Source organism: Panulirus ornatus, chromosome 12 (genome assembly GCF_036320965.1).
Source record: "Panulirus ornatus isolate Po-2019 chromosome 12, ASM3632096v1, whole genome shotgun sequence".
NCBI lineage: Eukaryota > Metazoa > Arthropoda > Malacostraca > Decapoda > Palinuridae > Panulirus > Panulirus ornatus.
This window is the reverse complement of record NC_092235.1, coordinates 61,043,409-61,070,307: the sequence shown is the minus strand read 5'-3', so window position 1 is coordinate 61,070,307 and position 26,899 is coordinate 61,043,409. Positions and strand designations below refer to the sequence as shown.

The 26,899-nt window shown below is 43.2% G+C and overlaps 6 non-coding genes across 6 annotated transcripts; 4 read left to right on the top strand and 2 right to left on the bottom strand.

Annotated features, from left to right (window-relative positions):
- Nucleotides 1-9,807: 9,807 nt before the first annotated feature.
- Nucleotides 9,808-9,880, top strand: TRNAM-CAU (transfer RNA methionine (anticodon CAU)). Its single transcript has one exon. It is a non-coding gene; the product is annotated as a tRNA-Met (tRNA).
- A 185-nt stretch (nucleotides 9,881-10,065) lies between these two features.
- Nucleotides 10,066-10,137, bottom strand: TRNAE-UUC (transfer RNA glutamic acid (anticodon UUC)). Its single transcript has one exon. It is a non-coding gene; the product is annotated as a tRNA-Glu (tRNA).
- Nucleotides 10,138-19,218: 9,081 nt separating this feature from the next.
- On the top strand, nucleotides 19,219-19,312 carry TRNAY-GUA (transfer RNA tyrosine (anticodon GUA)). The gene is made up of 2 exons: nucleotides 19,219-19,255; nucleotides 19,277-19,312. It is a non-coding gene; the product is annotated as a tRNA-Tyr (tRNA).
- Nucleotides 19,313-20,081: 769 nt separating this feature from the next.
- On the bottom strand, nucleotides 20,082-20,177 carry TRNAY-GUA (transfer RNA tyrosine (anticodon GUA)). The gene is made up of 2 exons: nucleotides 20,141-20,177; nucleotides 20,082-20,117 (listed from the first exon to the last, which is right to left on the bottom strand). It is a non-coding gene; the product is annotated as a tRNA-Tyr (tRNA).
- Nucleotides 20,178-22,487: 2,310 nt separating this feature from the next.
- TRNAY-GUA (transfer RNA tyrosine (anticodon GUA)) lies at nucleotides 22,488-22,582 on the top strand. The gene is made up of 2 exons: nucleotides 22,488-22,524; nucleotides 22,547-22,582. It is a non-coding gene; the product is annotated as a tRNA-Tyr (tRNA).
- A 644-nt stretch (nucleotides 22,583-23,226) lies between these two features.
- Nucleotides 23,227-23,318, top strand: TRNAY-GUA (transfer RNA tyrosine (anticodon GUA)). The gene is given in 2 exon segments: nucleotides 23,227-23,263; nucleotides 23,283-23,318. It is a non-coding gene; the product is annotated as a tRNA-Tyr (tRNA).
- The last annotated feature ends 3,581 nt before the right edge of the window (nucleotides 23,319-26,899 follow it).

Sequence of the window (26,899 nt, the reverse complement as noted above, 5' to 3'; positions counted from 1 at the left end):
AGGAGGAGGAGGAGGAGGAGGAGGAGGAGTAGTAGTAGTAGTAGTAGTAGTAGTAGTAGTAGTAGTAGTAGTAGTAGTAGTAGAAGTAGTAGTAGAAGTAGTAGTAGTAGAAGTAGTAGAGGTAGAAGAAGAAGAAGAAGAAGAAGAAGAAGAAGAAGAGGAAGAAGAAGAAGAAGAAGAAGCAACATATGTACTGCTCAGTTATCAGTAGCTGAAACATTCAGGAAGGAAGCAAGGTATGTAGAATAAAGAGACAGGCTAAACTTGCCACACATATCCTTGCGAAACCAAAATTACAGCAGGGCCCCCTTACCCATTCTCTATCCATGCCATTTCTCTTCAGGCGTGTTGTACACGTCATGGATACCACACTAGTAGACTCACTGCTCGTCACTACCATCTTCCCTCACCTTTCAGGTAGTTAACGTTAAAGATTTATCTCATGCTTCTCACTGTGTGCTTCAGTCTGGTTTTCTCCTTTTCTTTTTTTAAGTATTTTGCTTTTAGTTACGACGTGATGTGCAATACCCAGTCGTGGGCCATAGGAAATAGCTTATTTGTTTCTTATTCAAGCCACTGTGAAGTTAGCTGTGTGACTGTGGTGTGATGTGACTGGTCAGGTGTGTGACTGTGTGGTGTGTGACTGTGTGGTATAGTGTAGCGACTGACTGTGTGGTGTGGTGTGTGTCTGAGGTATGGTGTGTTACTGTGTGGTGTGGTGTGTGTCTGACGTACGGTGTGTGGCTGTGTGGTGTGGTTTATGACTGTGGTATGATGTATGGCTGTCTGGTGTTTGACTGTGTGGTGTGGTGTGGTGTTTGACTGTGCGTGTTAACCTGAGCTGTACATATATACCTCTGTTCTAATCTGTTGTCCATTCCCTGAAAATGGTTCAACCGAAAAAGTAAGACTGAAGTGTTACAAAATGTATAATTCACTGATATATATATATATATATATATATATATATATATATATATATATATATATATATATATATATATATATATATAAAGGACGGGGTGTGTGTGAGGACTGTTTGAAAACCTAAAGAAGGGCGTCATGTTAACATGTCTGGGAATCCCTGTACAATAATAGTTTGCTATTGACGGCCATAAAGACCCTGGCAGCTGATAAAGAAGAACCTAAAGCCCAAACTAATCTACCAACCATAGTACTATGACTCGTGTTAAATCTTTGGGTACGTGCTATGTTCTCCCTGAGCCTCACTTAAAGTTGACAGACTCTTAAACATGCTTACAGTTATTTAGAAATGGTGTAAATTAGTTTGATAATCTAACATGATTTTCTTCGCTCTCTTTTACAAGCTCAAATGAGAGATACATTTCACTTAATATCCTTAACACAAATTGTTAATTTCTTGCCACAAAGTTATTTTTTCGTCCTATAAGTATCCTCTTTAGTGTGCCCGTTCCTATTTGAGAAAATGGAAAGAGAAGCCTCCTCGTTTTCTGATACTGTTTCATGGTACACTTCTGTAAACTGTTGCGCATTCCAACGACACGAATAAATTGAAACTAATCAACAATTCCATTCATTCCACTACAATACTAATCCCAAGAATCCCCAGAAGGAGGGTATAAGTTTGAAAAAGCCTCAGAGATCTAATATACCAACCAATGATTGATATGTAAGGGGCATAGCGCAGATAAACTCCCTTATTGTGCAATCTTCGACCACTTGAGCTTCGCCTGGCAGTAAAATAGAATCAAAATAAATTGGGCAGACCTTCAAAGACGTGAACGTAAAGTGGGATGAAAACCAACAACTCCAGGATACTAACTGCTTGCAGTAAAGTCTAGGAGAGTGTAAATCGTATTACTCTATTATAAACAGTGATATTACCTTTTTTTTTGAAGCCATTGGAATATGCGCACTGCATGGACTGTCCTATTCACCTTAAAGTTACCCAGGATGTCTCTCTGGAGGCTCCTGCTGCCCAAGGATACGCTACTTCCAGTAACAGGGAAATGTAGAGGTGAGACTGAATCATATGAATAAAACAGCCATACCAAAAAGTGACTTTTCACTCGCGGTGTAACCTTGTTCGCGCCCAGTCCGGTAACATATGAGTCAATATAATTTCACCTAAATACATTCCTCACTCACTTCGGCATAAAACTGGATCCTTCCCATCAAAACCAATAAACGACTAACTACTAACTCCAAACTGAAAATAAAAAGCTTACTCCTGCTTCATATTTCAGCAACCTATAATTTCATATTCCCAAACACCACACTGGCAAAATATACACACAAATAAATTGATCGACCAAAATGTTCCAAACACCACTCCACTCTACATACACTAATCTGAAACTACATTCCCCAGACATGTGCGAACAACGCTTTCTCTTTTACGTTCTGGACACTTAACCATCCTTCCTCTCTCTCACATTCAAAACACAGGTTCAACATATCGCAAGAGTGAATATGTATGTGCACAACAGCAAAATGAATTAACATATGGGGCGAGGAAACACGAAAATGCACAAAGGCTAGGGAGACGCGATTATCAATACTGCAGATCAAACAGGGAAGAACACCTCAGATTTTGTAGGTGGAAGGAAAGGTTTAAGGATCTTATGATCCACGGACGGTTGGTCCAATCTGGTTTTGATTCTACTTGGGTGCAAGTGAGACGCCGAAGGAAACATCATATGAGAGGAGGGTCACGTACATGTATTGACACTGCAATAAACTATTTAATAACATAATTCAATTATCTTTCTCATTCTTTGACTAAAAGACACTCGTGTTCCCGTCTTGAAACGGGTCGACCTCCGTGAAGAACATAACAAGAAATACAAATGGGTAATAATAAATGCTAAATGATCCGCAAATCGATAAATAAATATGAATTAAGACACCAGGAATAATAATGGTCTCGACCAGGAAGAGAAGAGGAGGAGGGACTTCATCAGAAAGGAAAACAAAGGGGAAAGGGGAGGTTTGTGTTTGCAGCGTTTATACATATGTGAAAAAAAAAAGAAGTCTTTACAAGAGTTGACAGAACATGGTTACGCAACCTGGTGAGTCCATCCGGGGGCAAAGGGGCCTGAGGGAGAAGTGGTTCAGTTTCCATTACATAAGCCACGCTCTGTGTGTGTGTGTGTGTGTGTGTGTGTCAGCAACAGACGCCAGGAATAAGTTGCTGGAGAAATTATAAAGTCCGAAGGAAAATGTTTCTTTGTTATGGTCTGCCGGGGCGGGTTTGACTTGACAAGAGATGAAGGAAACAAATTGTGGAGGATAGCGCTTCACACACACACACACACACACACACACACACACACACACACACACACACACATACGTTCAAGGCAGCCATCAAGAACTGTATGAAATAGACTGATCTCAGTTCTGATGATACTGAATAAACACAGAGATAACGGTAAATAAATATGGTGGACTGACAGCGAAGGGAGAGGGCTGGACCCAAGTTCAGACAAACACAGGAAGCTTAACTCGAGTGGGAAAACAAAATCTGAAGCGTCAGTGGCGTAACAGAATACGAGGGGAAGACTTGGAGAACAATGAATATATATATATATATATATATATATATATATATATATATATATATATATATCTTTCTTTCAAACTATTCGCCATTTCCCGCGTTAGCAAGGTAGCGTTAAGAACAGAGGACTGGGCTCACTGAGGGAATAACCTCACCTGGCCCCCTTCTCTGTTCCTTCTTTTGGAAAATTAAAAAAAAAAAAACGAGAGGGGAGGATTTCCAGCCCCCCCGCTCCCTCCCCTTTTAGTCGCCTTCTACGACACGCAGGAAATACGTGGGAAGTATTCTTTCTCCCCTATCCCCAGGGAATAATATATATATTCCAATGAGTCCACTGGGAAAATGAAACACGATAAATTCCCAAGTGCACTTTCGTGCAATCACATGTTTACCAAATGGCGTCCTAGCTTCGTCTCTTCAATGTATATCAACTGACTTAAATTTCTCTCTTGTGTCTCCCCTGATGATGTGATTATTACACGAAAGTGAACTTGGGAACAAATCGTGTTTCATTTTCCCCGTGGACTCATAGGAATATCTTGATCACGCGTAAAATTGTGATCCTTTCCAATATATATATATATATATATATATATATATATATATATATATATATATATATATATATATATATTGTAAGCAGCGTTGCTACTGTAATTTGGACAGACCACTCTGGAGCAGGCTGCCCCCCCCAGGCTGTATCATTACGCTAGGCAGCAGGGACTAGCTACGCTGTGTTGTGTCTGTTTGTGACGGGCCCTTTCCTCCCACACCACATACAGTAGTATCACACCGCGCTACTCTACTGGCCTTAAGACAGAAATATATATATATATATTCAAAGTAAACTTCTTGCTCCATGAAGATCATTGATAATAATAACTTGAGGTATTATTGAGGTAATGCGAGCTATAATGGTGAAAAACAAAAAAATTTCTGAAGAAAATTTACTTTCGCCCATCTAAATTTAGCATCAAGTAATAATACTTTTAAATTAAGAAGAGGATGAAGTAAAGGTACCAAAATCATTAATATTCCCGATAGATATCAGACCCATATTATAACTGATAACATTACGATACCGAGACAAACATTATTGTTTAAGTTTCAACCTGGGTAAGAGAGAATTGGCCAAACAAACACATTCTTTATAATCAAATATACAAATATACCGTGAGATTATCACTTTACCACTAATGCTTACGAGGCATAAAATACTACTGTATCTAAGGATTGTGGTCATGAAACCATCAACACATCCTTAAGCATGAAGAAATGGACAAGAAAATAAAATGTTTCACCTCAGACCTCACACTGGTCGCGGATGTAGCGCGCGAGACACACTTGACGAGGCTTTCTCCCCATTCGCTGAGCCTGATCTCGTTCATTACAGTTACACTGATCATAAAATACGTTATAAAGCTGACGTAAAGCGGCGATAACTGTGATAACGGACAGTAAACGTCTCCCCATAACTGAACACGATTTGCGTATCTCGATCATCACCAAGAGTTGTAGGTCTGGTTTACCACCCGCCCTAAAAACACAACAGCGAATCTAAGACCGGGAGTATTAGATTGGGTGAGAGTGGGTGTCGCTGGTGCCATATATAGCCCCAGACCGTTGCGCCAGCACGGCAGTAATGCAATTTTTATTCCCCTAGTAGGGTATAGACGCTGCTGTTACACTCCCGTCAGGAACGGTGGGCGAGGAAATGCCACACGGTATTATAACCGACCAATCTGGTGTTTATGGTTACCCAGATTTGGTATTGTACCATTAAGGGATGGTATAATTTTTCAATGGCAATTTTCCTTTCATTTATTAATATTTTAGTAACTTACCTTACCGTGAGTGTCATGTTCGCTTTGTGTGTGTGTGTGTGTGTGTGTGTAAGACTTTACCTGGCTGGGTCAAGCCAGCCCTTTTGCCCAAAGAAATTACCAGGCCTGGTCAACACTTAACGTAAGGCATCTGGTGGACATATTCAGCAAAACTCGGCAAAGCTTATATTCAACACTCACTCATCAGGTTTGGTAGACAGACAAACACCAGATCTGGTAGACACATACACACGGAGTCTGTTAGACACACATACACACAGACCAGGTCTGGTAGACACATACACACCGGGTCTGATAGACAGACAGACACACACCAGGTCTGGTAGACACATAAACACCGGGTCTGGTAGACACATACACACCGGGTCTGGTAGACAGACAGACACACACCAGGTCTGGTAGACACATACACACGGGGTCTGTTAGACACACACACACACACACACACACAACAGGTCTGGTAGACACGTACACACTGGGTCTGGTAGACACATACACACCGGGTCTGGTAGACAGACACACACACACCAGGTCTGGTAGACACATAAACACCGGGTCTGGTAGACAGACACACACACACCAGGTCTGGTAGACAGACAGACACACACACACCAGGTCTGGTAGACACATACACACCAGGTCTGGCCGAGACGAGCAAGGCAGCCTGGTGACGTCTGAGAGCCTATTAGTATCTAGGCTTCCAATTTTCTGGTAGATAAACTTTTCAACGATTACTCTGGCGTCTGACTGAAGCTCCTTAAATAGGAGGACCCAAGATGGCAAAATATATTCCCTTGCCTCCTAACTCACCTCACCTCACTTCACTTCCTCTCCCATCCTCGCTTCACCTCACCCCACTGCCTCTCCAACTTTTGCCTCCCTTCCTCACCACCTCCAAAGATCTCCTCCCCTGCCTCACCACTTTGCCAACCTTCCCACTGTGGTTTAAGAACTGTACAAATAACAAGCTGCAGAGAATGAAGTATTTTCTCCATGAATTTCAGGATGGTTCAATAGGGGGAATGAATACTTTGACTGTAGTAATACAGGATGATAAACTGAGCATTAGGGACCTGAAATGCCAAGTGCTGGGGACTCATAACACTAAAACACTATGTGCTGGGGACCTGTACATTGACTGTAGTAATACAGGATGATAAACTGATCATTAGGGACCTGAAATGCCAAGTGCTGGGGACTCATAACACTAAAACACTATGTGCTGGGGACCTGCACATTGACTGTAGTAATACAGGATGATAAACTGAGCATTAGGGACCTGAAATACCCAGTGCTGGGGACTCGTAACACTAAAACTCTATGTGGTGGGGACCTGTACATTGAATGCTGGGGCCAGAAACACCAAGTGCTTGGGACCTACAACAATATGTGCTAAAGACCTGTAACACTAGAGTGATGGGGCCAGAAACTCTTAAATGCTGGGGACCTGCAGCAGTAAGTCCTGGGGACCGGCAACATTAAGTGATAGGGACATGCAACAACAAATGCTGGGGACTCAACCTTCAAGCTTTCCGTGTCTCTGTCGTGCTGTATATCACAGCCTCTTAATTTTCATTCCCGGTTCAAATTCTTATCTATCTTCTGTATCTTTCTAAAACTCTATATCTAATATGTGTTTAGTAGATATGGATACATCTTTAGTATCCGTTTTATCTACTTCTGACGGATATCTTTCAACTTAAATCCGTTCTCGTGTTTCTTAAAACATTCACATATAACTACATTAACACGATCACTATAAAATTGTTCATTAACCAGTTACAATGACTAGAGTAAGTACATTTATCAATATTCTGGTGGCTCGACTTGTATGCCCAGAGGCAGGTATATCATGTATGTAGTGCTCTATGAAGACCACAGTTGTGTGTGTATATGTGGAATCTATTTACAAATACGTGTGTGTATATGTGGAACCTACTTAGAGGTACATGTATATAAAATTACATACACGGATCTTGTATACATAAAAGTGACATTATGAAGAAGTAAACTCCCTTAAGGACGAGTCTACCTGTGTACTTAAACGACACACCCCAATAGTAAGTGTACATGTGTACTATCTGTTCATTTGAGCATTCTCTGTTGTCATTTCCTTGTGTTCTCCTCACCCACCTCCTCCCCCACCTTCCTTCACCCCTTCTCCCTCACTTCCCGCCGTCTCTCCCCAATCTACTCTCCCTGGCACCTTCCTACACTCACAAGTGTTAATGTTTTCACCCCATCCCCTCTAGATCTTGCGGGTGTCGGCGTCATCGTATAGTGAGAGGGGAAGGAGGCAAACAGAGGAGAGCAAAGGAGAGAAGGAAAAATGCGTGGGAGAGTTGGAGAGGTAAAAATGAGGATGCCGGATTGGGGTAAGGACACGGAGAGGCGTGTTGAGAAAAGGGACGGAATGGGAGGGGAAAAGAATGGGAGGAAGGCCACCTGCAGGTGTATGATCCCGTGCACAGCGTCTGGGGTCGTCGTGCGAGCCATGACGAGCAGACGTAACTGGCTTCACTTCACAGCAGCGGAGATAAAACCGTCATAAAGTTCACTTTTACACGTGTGTGTGTGTGTGTGTGTGTGTGTGTGTGTGTGTGTGTGTGTGTGTGCGCGTGTGTGTGTGTGTGTGTGTGTGTGTGTGTGTGTGTGTGTGTGTGTGTGTGTGTGATGGCCCGAAGGCCAAGGGCACTACGAAATAAGTTTACAAAATATCTGAACGTGACATAGGTACGAGTGAGACAAAAGTATTGGATGGAAAAAGTGGATATAAAAAAAGGGAAAGAAAGTGGGAATTAATGCAGTGAGGTCAGACGTAAAAGAAAATGGGAAAGAGGATAAAGCCATGGTAATAGGACTGTATATGTACGAGTAAGGGTAGTCAGAAGAAAAGCACAATATTCAAGATATGTTGGTTTAAGTAAATATAGCTCATGGTTTGATACTCTTCAAAACACGACCATACGAGAGAGAGAGAGAGAGAGAGAGAGAGAGAGAGAGAGAGAGAGAGAGAGAGAGAGAGAGAGAGAGAGAGAGAGAGAGAGAGAGAGAGAGTGTGTGTGTGTGTGTGTGTGTGTGTGTGTGTGTGTGTGTGTGTGTGTGTGAACGACCAGTTCGTATTACCCACCAGTGTGGAGAGGCAAGCGAGTCGACTGCTGTGTATGTTGGGTGAGGTCAATACACGAGCCGAGGAGACTTTATGAGTGATACAAAAGTGTGTCGTAATGACCCACTGCTACTGTATGGAGAGAGGGGGGGAGCTTTTCACACTTGGGCCCTCAATCTCTCACCCATTTCTCTACTATCATACAACATTATATACTGACGTATGCTGTTCGCATTTGTGATTTCGTAGGCCAGTGTATCACGTTCATCCACCATTCAAAAAAAAAGAAAAGGCACTTCTCTACATCTTTTCAATAATGTTTCTTGATGAATCTTATGATGTAATTTTTGGTCGTTTCGTCCCTGTATCTTCTGATTTTTTTTTCAGTCTTTACGTCATCAAATTAGTTTAAAAAACGAAGATTTTGATCAGGTGGCCCCTTACTCCTCTATTTCTCATGGTGGGCAAATTTAAGGCATCGTAGCTCTTCCCTCTAACTCCAGTTTTCTTGATTCCAGCACCGTCTTTGTTTCCCTCCTCTGGACCTTCTCTATTAGTTCTTTGTACTTCTATAACATCGGTGACCAAAGGTGAGAAACACATTCTACTTTTGGCCAAATGTAAAATGTAAACAACTCCCTGAATATCTCTTTTAATCATATAATCGAACGTAGTTCTCATATATCCCAGCGTCAACTTGTCTCGTAATGTGGGCCTTTGACGACAGTTCATGGACATGCTGATTCCCGTAGCTTATTTCCTGTCGGATAATACTCATAATGAATCCTTTTTCCACTGTGATCCATCCTCCTTGCTTAGCTTCTACTCGGGTTGCATTTCAGCCACCACGTACCAAGAACAGAATTTGGACTTTGTCTTAGTCTCCTTGTAAAAGGGTGCAATCTCCTAATACCTTACTTCCCCTCATCATCACCACGACATTATCTGCAAACATGTTCATTCAGGCAGGGGTCCAATCCTTCAGGCTACACATTCACAGAAATCAAGATGAAATTAACTGAAATTCCTGTAGTTTGCCCATTTGCAAGGTAGTGTAACTTGAGAGGAGTTGTTGGGTAGTTGATGTCCTCACTTCGAAGACCCACAGTTACCCGAAGGCACGTCAAGGTATGAGCAACAGGAGAAACGATCAAGAGATTAATTTTTCTTATCCCAATTGTACTCACTCTGTTCTACCCTTCCAGTCGAACACACGATACAACTTGCTCCCAGATATCCGTGCTTTTGGGAGTGGGATAAAAAAAAACAAAAAAACCCACAAAGCCGAGGATAATTTAACCACCTTCATCGCCTCGATGGCGCAGTAGGCAGCGCGTGAGTCTCATAATCTCAAGGTCGTGAGTTCGATCCTCACTCGGGGCAGATCTTTTCCGTTCTCTGTTCGCCACCGTTGATCTCATATACAAATATAACACTGTTGACGTGTTCCTGTTAGCTGTGTGGTATACTTCCTCGGGAGCTCCTAAAACTTGATATATTTTTTTGAAGGTAATAAACTTTTTAAATCATTCTATGCATCATGCATTTGAAGCCCATCTTAAAAGTCTTTCCCATGCCGGGAATCGAACCCGGGCCTCCTGGGTGAAAGCCAGGTATCCTAGCCACTAGACCACATGGGATCTTAAGTTATGCCAGTAACTTCTTGGTTACAAATCTTATCACATCTCCATCCATGTTCTCCACAATTACACCCACGTTGACTACACATCTTCCTCTTGCAATTCTCATTTCTCAAGGCACATCTTCCTCTTGCAATTCTCATTTCTCAAGGCCACATCCTTGACAACATATCCACCACAACACACCACCTGGCTTACAAATATTCCATATCCAGTCAAATGATACTGTGTTTATACTCTCCCCACGTTGAACCTCATCATCCACCGCATATTATCAGCTAACGGCCCACCCCAGTACGCATGTTATACTCTGATGGTAATTTCGCCCAGCCATCCTCACACGTGCCACCATGATCATGATACATTATATGGTTCAGGACAGAAAGATCTGTTAGGGTCTAACAACACATATACATACCTAGCAGTTGGCTATTATATTAAAAAAAAAAAAACTTGGCCCATTCTCTCCATCGGATCGCTACAACTCTTTTTTCATTTCATTCGTATCCCTTCTCTTTATCTCCTCTCCCTTCATCTCCTTTCCCTCCTAGGCATTCATGTCCCATCTCCCTCTCCTTCTTCCTGTTCCATTATGGTCCCCTCCAGATCCACTTGCTGTACCTTGCTGTTTCACATGCCTGGTCACCACAGCTGCCAGGAGTGTGTTCATCTCACCTGATACACATATAGTGCATGGTCAGTCAACTAGATAAATATACAGAATTCAGTCGACCAGCTGGCAGTGCTCAATCGACCAGACTCAATGGCAGAGGCAACCATCGATGGATATGTGAATGGGTTGTGAGTGGATATGTGTGGGCTAAAGAGGTGTGTGTGTGTGTATGTGTGTGTGTGCGTGTGTGTATGTCCACGGGGTGGATGTGGGTTGAAGATAAACAGATAAATAAAGAACGGTTTATTGAATTCAGGCTGGCACGGTGTGTAAAGGAAGGCGAGGGGTTGCTTATGAAGAGGGATGGAAGGGACGAACAGTGATTGTCTGTCCACATGTGTGGGGGTGACAAGTGAGATGATGCATGTTCGTGTGAATCCATTAAGAATAACTGAGGGTGGAGGATACGTGTCTGTACAGTATGTACGTGTGATGGATGGTGAGCAAGGGGATACATGTGTGTAATTACCTCTTTGTACAGTACAAAGAGGCAGTTTTATACTCCCATGGGACCACCTCTTGTATGTGTGCCTGCCTGTGTGGGATTCATATTCTTGTGTTATGAGAGAAGGCACGAATCATCCGCAAAGGCTTAGCCAAACAAAGAAGATAAGTGGTATCATTATTATCTTTAGTGTGATGTTCATTTGATATTCAAAGGTCTCCCATTTTTTGCCCTCCTCCGACTGTACTTAGCTCCCCCCCCCCCCCCCCCCTCTCTCTCTCTCTCTCTCTCTCTCTCTCTCTCTCTCTCTCTCTCTCTCACCTCTATCACCTCCGATGAAGGCACAACTGAATCTCTTGTTTCTAATTGTATCTTATCCTGCTTACGTACCGCTTGTCGACATGACTAGTACACACTGAAGGTAATCATTATGGGTCGTACCCCTACGTCTTTCCAACATCCTCCCCAAGACTCCTCGTTTCTTTTCGCCAGAGAAACTACACCTGGCATGTCTACAGCCTCTGGAAGTCTTTAAAAACTCCTTCCCTTCCTTCTCCACCCTTTTCCTGTTTGTCTGGAACATGATTTCCTTCCAGTCCAAAGATTATCAACGATGTATGTCTATCGACCTTCTGCTTTATCAAATCTTTTTCATTCTGGTGCTACCCATTTACCTGTTATATCTTTCTGAGCTCCGTGTGTGTGTGTGTGTGTGTGTGTGTGTGTGTGTATTTAAATGCTGGAGAAAGAACTAACAAATCATTATATTCACACACACAGACACACACACAGACACACACACACACACACACACACACAAACACACACACACAAACACACACACACACACACACACATTTATATATATATATATATATATATATATATATATATATATATATATATATATACATACTCTAAAGAACTAGTCCTGACTGGCATTTGGGGGTCAGATAAACACCACTGCTAAATTTCTGGCATACACCACATCCATGATTGAAAAACGTTCCGGCCTTTGCGTTAGCTCCATGAAAATATGTCCGGTAATCATATAAAACAAGGGGATGGGTAGTTGGGAACCCAATTGAGTGGTTAACAGTTCTGCCAGCGATTCCCTCCTTGATCTGTTGGCGAAAAGTCTGGTAATGGCTGTGATTACGGGAGATTTACACTGGTGAAACCTGGCAATTTCGTAGGGGGGGAAAAAAAAAAAGTAGATAAATCGACTTTTATTTATTTGGTTTGAGGCAAACTGCATTGTTTATATTTTTACCCCCCTCTGACCTGTTTGTTGTGACTATTTTGGCGACCTGCTGGTAAAGACTGTGTCTTTGATCTGTCGTTGACTGTTGACTGGTAACCTTCTGGTGACTGTTTGACAGCCTACTGTTGACTGTGTTGGTGACTGCTTGACAGCCTACTGGTGACTGTGTTGGTGACTGACAGCCTACTGGTGACTGTGTTGGTGACTGTTTGACAGCCTACTGGTGACTGTGTTGGTGACTGACAGCCTACTGGTGACTGTGTTGGTGGCTGTTTGACAGCCTACTGGTGACTGTGTTGGTGACTGTTTGACAGCCTACTGGTGACTGTGTTGGTGACTGTTTGACAGCCTACTGGTGACTGTGTTGGTGACTGTTTGACAGCCTACTGGTGACTGTGTTGGTGACTGTTTGACAGCCTACTGGTGACTGTGTTGGTGACTGACAGCCTACTGGTGACTGTGTTGGTGACTGTTTGACAGCCTACTGGTGACTGTGTTGGTGACTGACAGCCTACTGGTGACTGTGTTGGTGACTGTTTGACAGCCTACTGGTGACTGTGTTGGTGACTGACAGCCTACTGGTGACTGTGTTGGTGACTGACAGCCTACTGGTGACTGTGTTGGTGGCTGTTTGACAGCCTACTGGTGACTGTGTTGGTGACTGACAGCCTACTGGTGACTGTGTTGGTGACTGTTTGACAGCCTACTGGTGACTGTGTTGGTGACTGTCTGACAGCCTACTGGTGACTGTGTTGGTGGCTGTTTGACAGCCTACTGGTGACTGTGTTGGTGACTGTTTGACAGCCTACTGGTGACTGTGTTGGTGACTGTTTGACAGCCTACTGGTGACTGTGTTGGTGACTGTTTGACAGCCTACTGGTGACTGTGTTGGTGACTGTTTGACAGCCTACTGGTGACTGTGTTGGTGACTGTTTGACAGCCTACTGGTGACTGTTGGTGACTGATGACAGCCTACTGGTGACTGTGTTGGTGACCGTTTGACAGCCTACTGGTGACTGTGTTGGTGACTGTTCGACAGCCTACTGTTGACTGTATTGGTGACCGTTTGACAGCCTACTGGTGACTGTGTTGGTGACTGTTCGACAGCCTACTGTTGACTGTATTGGTGACTGTTTGACAGCCTACTGATGACTGTGTGACAGCCTACTAGTGACTGTGTTGGCGACTGTTTGACAGCCTACTGGTGACTGTGTTGGTGACTATTACTGTTGTACTATGTCCAATCTATCTCCCCTAACTATCATAACTACTCAAACAACTACAGCTATTCTCATTACAAGTACTATCGCTACCACTATTGGTTGTCATACTATTACCTCTACAGTTGCTATTAAAACCACTAATGCTAGTAGCATTAGTGCTACTAGCATTATTACCATTATCATTACTACTACAACTTATACTACCATCACTACAACTACTGCTAATAATACATACTACTACAACTTATACTACCATCACTACAACTACTGCTAATAATACATACTACTACAACTTATACTACCATCACTACAACTACTGCTAATAATACATACTACTACAACTTATACTATCATCACTACAACTACTGCTAATAATACAATTTATTACAAGAGACATTTATCACCATCACAAATTCTTTCTTCCCCCTTCTACCATTACAATCAGTCACTACCGTTACAACTACAACCCCTTCAATAACCAACCCATCCACGACGACCACCACTACAATCCCCCCTTCAATAACCAACCAACCCATCCACGACGACGACCACCTCTACAATCCCCACTGCTATAACCAACCAACCCATCCACGATGACGACCACCACTACAATCCCCACTGCTATAACCACCACAGGTGCATCAGACCTTCCCCAGCAGCAACCACCTTCTCAACCAAAACCCCTCCACCCCATCATGACCACAGCAATCCTATCATTGCCACCAAAAAAACCTTTAGTTAATCATTACGACCACATCCATCGACAACTCCATCTCCACCACTACCACACCTCCACCACTTACTACCACTGGTATCACCACCAACATCCATCACCATCTCCTCCCTCCACCAAACACTCTCACCATCACCAACCCCACCACAGCTCCGATCTCGCTAGCGTTCACCCAACATCATAACCGGAGTTCCAGGAACGCATCCTCCACTCCACTACAACTTTACAGACGATCAATAATTAATATCAGCTGGCTTACTGTGTGTCCCCTTCCTCCCCCATTCCCCTTTCACCTCCCCTCTCTCCCCAGCACCACCCTCTCTCCACCACCGCCCCATATATTGCAGGAACTCCCGTGTCCTAAACGCCAACACAACCAGAGCAACGAACAACAACTGAGAAGTGAGGCTTCTCCCTCCTTCTCCCTCTCCTCTCCTCTCCTCTCCTCCTCCTACAATCGCTACAGCCCACTTCCACAACCATCACCACCCACTGCCACCACCTGCTCCCACCTACTACCACCCACCAGCTCGATACGTGGTAGCAAACTACCCAACCATTCATTCCTGCTGGACTCGGGCACTACCATACGAGCGATCGATAATTAATATGAGAGACCGGACTCTTCCTTCCTTGCCTCGCCTTGCCTCCCTCCCCCAGCACCACCACCTGAGGAAGTTGATAATAAAGACCCCAGCCAACCGTGACCGATTTCATTAAGTGTCAATTACTTCCGTCATCGCGTGGTGATTACGGAGGACGGAGGTGCGCGGCAGATCTCCTGCCGAAGGTCTGCGTCGGGGGTCGAGTTCGAAGGGGGGAGGGTGGTTGTTGTGGTGGTGGTACTACTACTACTGCAGGTGCTGGTGATTGGTACTCCTGCTGCTGGTGTACGACGGGAGTGGGAGATCTTCGTGAACACCTCGTCGGGATTTTACCATAGATCAACACCTAATGCTACTTCAATAGCAACATCGGCTTCTTAATATTTTCTTTTTCGTCAATAACCCCATAATTTCTTCCGTTCGGTCTCCGTTCTCTTCTCTGGGATATTCTTGTGTGTAAATTCTCTCCCTGAAAACTTCGGTTCATGTTTAAGGCTAAGATTCTCGATGTGAATCACTGTGTTCATCACTGTAGCCTCCCACACATGTGTCATCACTGTAGCCTCCCACACGTGTCATCACTGTTGCCTCCCACACATGTGTCATCACTGTGGCCTCCCCACATGTGTCATCACTGTAGCCTCCCACACATGTGTCATCACTGTAGCCTCCCACACGTGTCATCATTGTAGCCTCCCACACGTGTCATCATTGTAGCCTCCCACACATGTGTCATCACTGTAGCCTCCCACACATGTGTCATCACTGTAGCCTCCCACACATGTGTCATCACTGTAGCCTCCCACACGTGTCATCATTGTAGCCTCCCACACATGTGTCATCACTGTTGCCTCCCACACATGTGTCATCACTGTAACCTCCCACACGTGTCATCACTGTAGCCTCCCACACATGTGTCCACGTCCTCTCCCGCCTTGCACACATAATCCATAGCTGCCTTTCCAGTCTAGTTCAATGTCTGTCCTCAGTCTATAACTCGTAACAACCTTGTTCAATGACTGTCCTCAATCCATAGCTCGTAACAACCTCGTTCAATGACTGTCCTCAATCTATAACTCGTAACAACCTCGTTCAATGACTGTCCTCAATCCATAACACGTAACAACCTCGTTCAATGACTGTCCTCAATCCATAGCTCGTAACAACCTCGTTCAATGACTGTCCTCAATCCATAACTCGTAACAACCTCGTTCAATGACTGTCCTCAATCCATAGCTCGTAACAACCTCGTTCAATGACTGTCCTCAATCCATAACTCGTAACAACCTCGTTCAATGACTGTCCTCAATCCATAACTCGTAACAACCTCGTTCAATGACTGTCCTCAATCCATAGCTCGTAACAACCTCGTTCAATGACTGTCCTCAGTCTATAACTCGTAACAACCTTGTTCAATGACTGTCCTCAATCTATAACTCGTAACAACCTCGTTCAATGACTGTCCTCAATCCATAACTCGTAACAACCTCGTTCAATGACTGTCCTCAGTCTATAACTCGTAACAACCTCGTTCAATGACTGTCCTCAATCCATAACTCGTAACAACCTCGTTCAATGACTGTCCTCAATCTATAACTCGTAACAACCTCGTTCAATGACTGTCCTCAATCCATAACTCGTAACAACCTCGTTCAATGACTGTCCTCAATCCATAGCTCGTAACAACCTCGTTCAATGACTGTCCTCAGTCTATAACTCGTAACAACCTCGTTCAATGACTGTCCTCAATCCATAACTCGTAACAACCTCGTTCAATGACTGTCCTCAATCCATAGCTCGTAACAACCTCGTTCAATGACTGTCCTCAATCCATACTCTAACAACCTCGTTCAATGACTGTCCTCAAAGTACCCCGACAACTGACAACTTAACAGTCTCCTGTAAGAAGTTCCTGGTTGACACCAGTGGACAAAACCCAGTCCGTAGGGACAGAAGATCTCGGGACGTGAACCATCTTAAAACCACATCTTATCCTCTGCTGTTGAAGGGCTGTTAGTGTGTGTGTGTGTGTGTGTGTGTGTGTGTGTGTGTGTGTGTGTGTGTGTGTGTGTGTGTGTCTCGCTACCAGTGGTTAATTACCCGAGTCAGAATCGTTGATCAGGATAGAAGTAATTTCGAGAATTTAGGGAGATGGGTGATTTTCTGATGACGTGGTGGATACTGACAGAGGAACTGATGAATGGAAACGCAGATGGCCGTAGGAACGCTATCAGGTCGATGAGGGGGGGACACAGCTGGTACAATATTGGAATCAAATCCTACATTTTTAGTTGCATATATTTTTTCAGACACCTTCTGATATAGAGACCCGGGGGGGCACAGGAAGCGTGTGTAACATCATATAGACCTGTATCAACTGAGTGGTTAAAAAAGACGTTTTTCCAGTCTTATGGGGGTATCAATGAACTTAGAATTATAATACTAAAAGGAGAAAACAGCATCATCGTGGCATGATAAAACAATATAAAAAAAATCGTGCTTTTAATAAGACTCTCGTGACGACAAGTTTGAGTGATGGGTGATAACTTAAATTCATTAGAGTAGCGTCATCAATGGAAGTCATCAGACCTCCAACACTTGTCCAAAGGAAGTTTGAAGAATTCTAGAATTCTTCCCCACAGATCCACCATCTGCCTCCACAATATATAAGACCCGACAGCCATAGCCTCGTCCAATGCCTGTCCAGGAGTTCACTCTCCACATTATACGTTCCACTGATGCTGTTCTGATTTCCTTCTTTCCTGAAGCTGAAGTTAAAAGTTCCTTTATATATGTTACGTATAAAAAGTGTATACGTAAAGCTATATATGTTCTACTCTATGCCTTATATATACAAAATAATCCCGACACCTACCACATAATTTGGCAATACAAAATAAAAAGAGCTGAAATTGAAAATCGAATTGATCCACCATCAACGTTAGAGTACGATGAAGTCATGAGAAATCTGTTGTTACTGGGCTTCGAGCAAGATAACAGCATGTGTCAAAGTGGATGACTTCGAGGTGCTGAAACCGAAGGCAACATAGGTAGGGTGTTGTGTGCCTACGCCACAATCGTTCGCCATCCTGAAGATCAAAACATCGACGCTCACTGCATCCACTGAAGCAGTGCCATGAGATCAATGGGGTGCACAGACCTTATTCACGTGCCCATATGGAAAAGTTTTAATATACATGAAACTTAAAACCATGACTATTACATGAGTGCGGGACGGAACACTGGAGGAGTCTGACTGAGCTACGCTGCTCTGAGACACCTCTCCACTTATCCCGCGCGAGAGATCTAAGATCTTCAACAACAAACATTTAATCGTCTTATCATCTGATTCATCAAGTACCCTTCCCTCAAGCCCAATGAGACACTGATATATGGAGGACTGAGCCGTACTCTCACGTAACTGTCTCCACTACTGGTTCCCACTGACTGACTGACTGACTAAGTCATGAGTCAAAAGCCACTTTCCTAATATTGTTGAACACGGGATTCAATCGGCGTCATGACATGTTTTCCAATACCACTTGGAGAAGTTGAAGGTTCAAAGAGATGTAGTCGATTCCTGTCATTTGGGATTGTATCCTACTTAAGGGTTTATCCACCTGAATGTTATCAATGTGTTAACAATACTATGATCAATTTCTTATCGTCTGCTTTACGATAATAGACGTAGATAACACATGAAGAGCAGACACGGACAGTCGTGTTATAAGGAGAGGATCGTAAATAATTTCGACGTAACTGACATGACACCAATATGATGGTAGCCACAAGGAAGAATGAAAAGCGAAGATTCGAGTGCCTTCGTAATATTTTACATCTTCACGAACACAAAAAGATCTTGAACAAATAGTCATAAGACATATGTAAATAATAATATGTAAGACGCATGACCTTGTCAGTTGAGGCTCAGGCGGGAAGGTCAATTAAGTAAGGTACGTGACCTTTTCAGTTAAGGTTCTGGTGCGTAGGTCAAACAAGAAATGTGATCACCAGAAGCATGGGTCGGGGTCAGCAAAGGTCGCCTCACGCCACGCTAGAGCAGCGGGAGGGGCCAGCAGGTAGCCTGATACCTGTGAAGGAGTGTGTTATCTTTTCACGGATCCTAATGTAAACAGTTCCTTCGATAGCTCAGTTGGTAGAGCGGTGGACTGTAGTCGGTTTAAAATGAAGCAGACATCCATAGGTCACTGGTTCGAATCCGGTTCGAAGGAAAAGAATCTTTTGGTACCTGAATCAAGTATAAGCTTTGGATATATATATATATATATATATATATATATATATATATATATATATATATATATATATATATCTTTTTCTTTCTTTTAAACTATTCGCCATTTCCCGCGTTAGCGAGGTAGCGTTAGGAACAGAGGACTAGGCCTTTTTTGGAATATCCTCACCTGGCCCCCTTCTCTGTTCCTTCTTTTGGAAAAAAAAAAAAAAAACGAGAGGGGAGGATTTCCAGCCCCCCGCTCCCTCCCCTTTTAGTCGCCTTCTACGACACGCAGGGAATACGTGGGAAGTATTCTTAATCCCCTATCCCCAGGGATACATATGTGTGTGTGTGTGTGTGTGTGTAATCACCAGACAATCTCTCCATGTGCTCCAGCAGCTTCAAGGTTGCACTACAATCAGTAGCAGGGAATGGATAGACTCCCAGGGAGAATCAAGCTCTTCGAAGATATTACATTCTACTGATAAAAACCACGCTGCAGCGATTTTTCGCTTCCAGCCAAACCACAAGCAGGGGCCAGTCCAGTAACACCTTCATATATATATATATATATATATATATATATATATATATATATATATATATATATATGCAACGGTAGATTACAGTTATCAGCGAAGCTTCTCTTGACGAGGTGTGATAACACCACGCCGAAGGTCTGTGATAGTATGTGACCCCGGATCATGTCCTCAGCCTCAGAGGGAAATAGACTCGAGTCAGGTAAACCCAACCCAAAAATGTTGTCCTTCGAACCGGATTCGAACCAGTGACCTATGGATGTCCTGTCTTGAGATATTACCAACTACAGTCCACCGCTCTACCAACTGAGCTATCGAAGGAACTGTTTCAACAAGAGATTTTGTGGCAAGTCATGATGAATGCCTCCAGCTGTGAGACAGTTTAACCCCTCGTCATCCTGCTGGGTGAAGGAGGGAGGCAGCGCTTGCTTCCGTTATGGTAAGTGCGGGTGGAGAGCAGGCTGGGTCGATGGCATCTCCTGGTGAAGACGAGATCCATTTCATACCTGCGTCGCCATGGAAAAAAAACTCTCTGAGGCAACATTAAACACCAGATAATATGTTGGTGATGCAGGGGTCCCGCTGGGGACGGAGGTCGAGAAGTCACTAAGCGTTCACTCTGGTCTGGCTCTCGCTCTCGCTCTCTCTCTCTCTCTCTCTCTCTCTCTCTCTCTCTCTCTCTCTCTCGGTACCTTGACCCTGGAAACTGTTCTGAGGTCACCAAAGGCCTCTTTTCAAAAGCCTTACAGCTTACAATTAATTCACGAAGTCAAAATAGGCGAGACCTGGCAGCCTCACAATATAATATAGAAGGTCCCTCATGATGTACAGCAGACTCCAGGGAGACCACAGCTTGGCCATAAAGGGTAACAAAGGCTGCATTCTAATGTTCAGAGACAGAGCCATAAATTTCGTGGAGTGCTGTGTACGCACGGTTGAATATATATATATATATATATATATATATATATATATATATATATATATATATATATATATATATATATATATATATAATATATATATATTATCCCTGGGGATAGGGGATTAAGAATACTTCCCACGTATTCCCTGCGTGTCGTAGAAGGCGACTAAAAGGGGAGGGAGCGAGGGGCTGGAAATCCTCCCCTCTCGTTTTTTTTTTTTAATTTTCCAAAAGAAGGAACAGAGGGGGCCAGGTGAGGATATTCCAAAAAAGGCCCAGTCCTCTTTTCTTAACGCAACCTCGCTAGCGCGGGAAATGGCGAATAGTTTGAAAAAAAAAAAAAAAAAAAAATATATATATATATATATATATATATATATATATATATATATATATATATATTGTCAAAATGACCGCACAACTTTCCTTTTCTCTCTCAGACTCTTACTGAATTTCTAATGTTGTCCAACATTTCTTTTCCTACGGGTGGGGAGGTTGTGTAAGACACCTTCAAGGTCGTCACACCATTTCGATTTGAATTCATAAAATCATCTTCACGAGCGTGAGCATACGTCAGTGGAGCAGCAGGGAATAGCTGCAGGCTCGGTAGTACCAAAAGGCGGATGTACATGTAGCGCTGCGCGCTTCTTGGTTATAAAGTGATGCTGGGTAATGTCTTGGCCCATTATCTGGTCGTCGATTTTTTTCGCTTTTCCTTGATAATAAATATAGATTTTTTTAGCTTTTCCTTGATAATAAATATAGATTTTTTTAGCTTTTCCTTGATAATAAATATATACAGGGGTCCCGGGTTCGATCCTGGCTGTTGGAGGTTTGTATGTTCTATGAAGGTGCGCGTTCATATGCACTTTGTTCGTATATTTCCAAAAGAAGGAACAGAGAAGGGGGCCAGGTGAGGATATTCCCTCAAAGGTCCAGTCCTCTGTTCTTAACGCTACCTTGCTAACGCGGGAAATGGCGAATAGTATGAAAAGAAAAACAAATATAAAGTGTGTGGTTACACGGCGGGTGAGCAGTCATCTACGGTGAGTTTGTATAATCATCAACGAACGGAAAGGAGTACAGTCTTGTCGAGAACCTTTTAGTTCAATTGGGCTTTATAATATCCCTGCTCTTGTGTGGACTGCGGCCTCGAAGAAGTTTCAAGATCCCCTCAAAAAGGGATCCTGTTGTTGGATAACATATTGTGCAAGAATTGGGTATGATTACGACTAAAGGCCAACATTTCAAAGCCATCACACAGTGTTAGAGAGAGAGAGAGAGAGAGAGAGAGAGAGAGAGAGAGAGAGAGAGAGAGAGAGAGAGAGAGAGAGAGAGAGAGAGAGAGATTACGACTGAAGGTCCAACATTCCCAGGCGATCACACAGTGTCGGGGGGAAGGAGGAGCCAGACCAGAGTGAACGCTTAGTGACTTCTCGACCTCCGTCCCCCAGCGGGACCCCTGTATCACCAACATATTACCTGGTGTTTACTGTTGCCTCAGAGTTTTTTCCATGGCGACGCAGGTATGAAATGGATCTCGTCTTCACCAGGAGATGCCATCGACCCAGCCTGCTCTCCACCCGCACTTACCATAACGGAAGCAAGCGCTGCCTCCCTTCACCCAGCAGGATGACGAGGTTAAACTGTCTCACAGCTGGAGGCATTCATCATGACTTGCCACAAAATCTCTTATTGAAACAGTTCCTTCGATAGCTCAGTTGGTAGAGCGGTGGACTGTAGTTGGTAATATCTCAAGACAGACATCCATAGGTCACTGGTTCGAATCCGGTTCGAAGGACAAAATTTTGGGTTGGGTTTACCTGAATCGAGTCTCCCAGTGATGCTGAAGACACGATTGGGAGATCGCACATCATCACAGGAAAAGTATAACTGACAAATATACTTTACTATTTGACAAGAAAACGAATGTGTTTCATTAACTGAGTTGCAATTTTTTTTTCCTTTACGTAAAACATCATCGTGAGACTTCGTTGTTTACGTAGAACTTCTAAAAGGACATCTTGCTCGTTAAGGGTCACGTATGATGATGGGTGAGCCAATGGGAAGGAGGCTTCAATCTCGCCATTTCCATGATCCATCTTATGGGCCTTAGAGACGCACCTGTTGTCTAATATGGCCACAGCTGTACCACAGAGACCGACGTGATCTTGACTAATGCAGATGTTCATCTCATCCATCGACCTGCAACAGCGAGTGTGTGTGTGTGTGTGTGTGTGTGTGTGTGTGTGTGTGTGTGTGTGTGTGTTGGGGGATCCTCATGAACGAGGATGGACGTTCGCATACGAGAAGGCAAGTGGTAATGCCTGATTTACCGTTCGCTTGATATCCGGATCCTTTTGGTGACGGAGGTGACCCGTATGAGGAACCTGGAGGGAAGCCTTGGCGTTATGTTCTTCACCTGAACTTTCCCCTTTGTCAGTTCCTTCGATAGCTCAGTTGGTAGAGCGGTGGACTGTAGGAGGCATAACAAAACAGTTATCCATAGGTCACTGGTTCGAATCCGGTTCGAAGGACGTTCTTTTCTCTTTCCATCTGACTCGACCTACAGTTAGTTATAGAGGTGAAGGACCGCGCACATCCGGAGGCGGAAACCCTGAAGGAACTTCACTCCTAATATGTTCATATTTAACAGGAGATTAAAATGACTTCTGTGTAAGTTCAAACTACCTCTTCACGTAAGCTACTGTATGTGTGTGTCAAATTTCCTTGGCTGTTAATATTTAGAATTAGAATATACAAAATTGTCGTGGTTACCCGGAATACATAATAAAACGTATCTGTTTTATGTCTTTCCCTCTAGATTAAACTCTCATTTGAGACGAGGGAGAATTTTTGCGCCAAAATTCGGCCCTCAGCGGAAAATGCGCAATATTTCCAAGAACAGAGCAACATCATCCTCGAAGCCACAGAGGCAAAACGTTAACTCCCTGGGTACTATAATATGAGCCATTCAGGTCCTAAATGCATTTCACGACATCTCGTAACCTTAAGCCGAAGACTTGATGTTTTATCTCTCAAATCTACCCCATCATTACGACTGTTTCGATCTCCCTTTTAATGTTTCTACCTTCAAAAAAGGTTGAAAAAAAAAAGTGGAGGTTATCTCCAGGTAGGTGTTCGAGGACATAAAACTTCAATGAGTCATCCAAACACGACTTTCAAACTCCTGTGTTGACAAGTCTGGCGCGGGATCTATCATGCATGGCCGTTGAGCGGGACCATCCCGAGTCCTTTGGAAATTTTACGAAAAGCCCGTTTTCCCTTCAGCACCAAGACCCCCCCGACGAAGTCATACGAGCTCCCAAAGAGCGCGGTAGGTATATACACCCATCCCAACCACTATCATCATCAATGATTATAAAACTGTACAATAATCTTCATCTCTGAATATGCTAAAAGAATGTGAATGTGTAATAATAATAATAATAATAATAATAATAATAATAATAATAATACGACTACTAATAGCAATAATAGTAATAATAATAATAATAATAATAATAATAATAATAACAGACTACAAAATGATGATAATAGTAACATAATGATGAAAGGCTTACTGAAGTAAAACACACCAATAAACAAGGGGCTGTGAAAATGGGAGATATTTGATAAAATTCACAAAACCACAAATTTGGAAGTCAATACACTGTTTACTAGTTATCAATGATGTCCAAAATGGTTTGGGATGGGTCTGTTGTAGCACCGTTGTGTACGAAATAGCATGACTTCGATGCATTTATGACCCCGAACTGCAACTCGAGGGCGAATGATCCTGCATGGCAAGATGCGATGGTGGTGTGCATGGTGCTCTACCTCCAGTGCGAAGACACGGACGACGTGGTCATTGTGCTGTGTGCTTCGTGATATGAAGCGTTCAGAGGGGTAACCCAGGGATGATCTTGCAAGCCGTTTTGATAAGGAAGGAAGGAAGGAAGGGAAAGTTTAGCTGTGATAAGGAAGAATAGGGAAAGCCTTCCCGAACAGTGTGTGTGTGTGTGTGTGTGTGTTTAATTACCAAACAGGTACTACGTAATCACTGAAAATCCTTTTGTTACCGTTTTCTTCCAGTTCGAAAACTAAAAATGAAAAAAATAAAAAAATAATATCTAAAACTTCAAATGAAGAATTGCTATGAGGCAACGAGGCTTTGGGAAGAGGTAGGAAGGAACAAAAAAAAAAAATATATATATATTCCTTCGAAAAGCACAAAAGCAGAGGCGCCAGTCTTTCAAGGGGAGTGGCTGAATTACCTCCCCAGTGGGGAATGCCTGACGAATGCCACCACGTCACTGAGGGGAGGGTGACGGGGGCGTTCATCGATGGCGGTGCCCAGTGAAGAGCGGTTGGTCCCCGAGGTCTGCTGCAGCTGCTGCTGCACCACTGAGGGAGGGAGGGAGGGAGGGAGGGAGGGAGAGAGAGAGAGAGAGAGAGAGAGAGAGAGAGAGAGAGAGAGAGAGAGAGAGAGAGAGAGAGAGAGAGAGAGAGGAGTCTGGGTTGACGCAGGCTGCAAAGGATGCGACGAATAAATATATATATATATATATATATATATATATATATATATATATATATATATATATATATATATATATATATATATATATAAAGAAGATAACGAAAGAGACAGTACCATTTGGGAGGATGTGACGTAAGAGAGAGTAAGAATAAGGCAGGAGAAAAGGAATCTAATGGATGGGGAGAGACCACTCTAATAATGGACCGAAGGAGCTTAAGAAGGAGTTTCACACCAAGGAGGAGGAGGAGGAGGAGGAGGATGAACACTGTACAGAGCCAGGTCATGATGAGGAGTCGTCTACCCCGAAGGCGAGATACCGACTAGAGACGTAATGAACACAAGGAGGCTGACGCTATACGGGATGGGTTCCTCTGATGGGAGGTTCCATCTGAGGACAGACGGAGGAGGTACTGTGAGGTCGCAGACGGAGGCTCGGGTGTGGAATCCACTTTTAAAACCATTTGGTCACGATAGCTGCGAAAATTCATCTTCTAAAATGCTTCAGTACTGAAAGGTTTACGCAATCGTGAAGCCACCAGCACAAAGTACGAGAGGGAATTCATTTCCTTAACAATATTTTCGAGGAATTTCTCATTATATTTGTATAATAATCAAATCCATTTCAGTTCAGATGGCGGTGGTCGTGGTGGTGGTGGTAGGGTCATGCGCGTAAAGGTATAAACCTTCTGCAGGAATTAATTTTGCATGACTGGGGTCCCAACGCTCATTCTCGCGGGCTGGCAACGAAATACAAATTGTTCTAACAACGCCGGCACGGGAAAATTGCTTTAGTCTCATGAAACAATTCATTGGTTAGAAGACGCCAGGGCCAAAATTGCTCCAAGGACCTGTTACCGCCATGAATTTTCCCCTTTTGAGCAATATTGTATTAAAATAATCACGTGGTAAGCTTTCACGTTTTTGGAAACAGCTCAAATGATCGTTCATCAGTTCATGTGTGTCTATATCACAAAACAAAGGTAAAACGTGTAGTTTTGTAGTATATATATATATATATATATATATATATATATATATATATATAGGCTGATTTGCAACAAGCGACCACCTTCCTCACCCTTGCATCAGGGGCGTAAGATCCCGTGTTGACACAATTGTGCAGATCCTAGACTCCGGGTGGATTTTTCCTCACCATTTCACGCACCTGTGACGCACGCCTCCAAAAGCTTCCAGCGCTGTGTTTGATTTTCCGAATATCTCCTGTCGACGGCTCCGTGGATCCGGGTATAACTTTTCGACGAGATTGCCGTCTGTTTGTGATTGTTTTGTGCGCTCTTACAGAAAGCTTCGTCCTTTTTTTCTTCCTTTTTCTGTGTGTGTGTGTGTGTGTGTGTGTGTGTGTGTGTGTGTGTGTGTGTGTCAAAAGTATCTGGGAATTAATAAATGCCATTAATGACAACTACGAGCAAGTAGAGAGAAGGAATAAACTTCTCATGAAACTATTATATAAAAAGAATAAATCTACGATACCATTGTTGTAAAGAGGAGTGACTGCAAACAAAATATCACAGTTACAAGCTGGAAAACAAAGTTATTTTTTCCCCCCCTCTAACT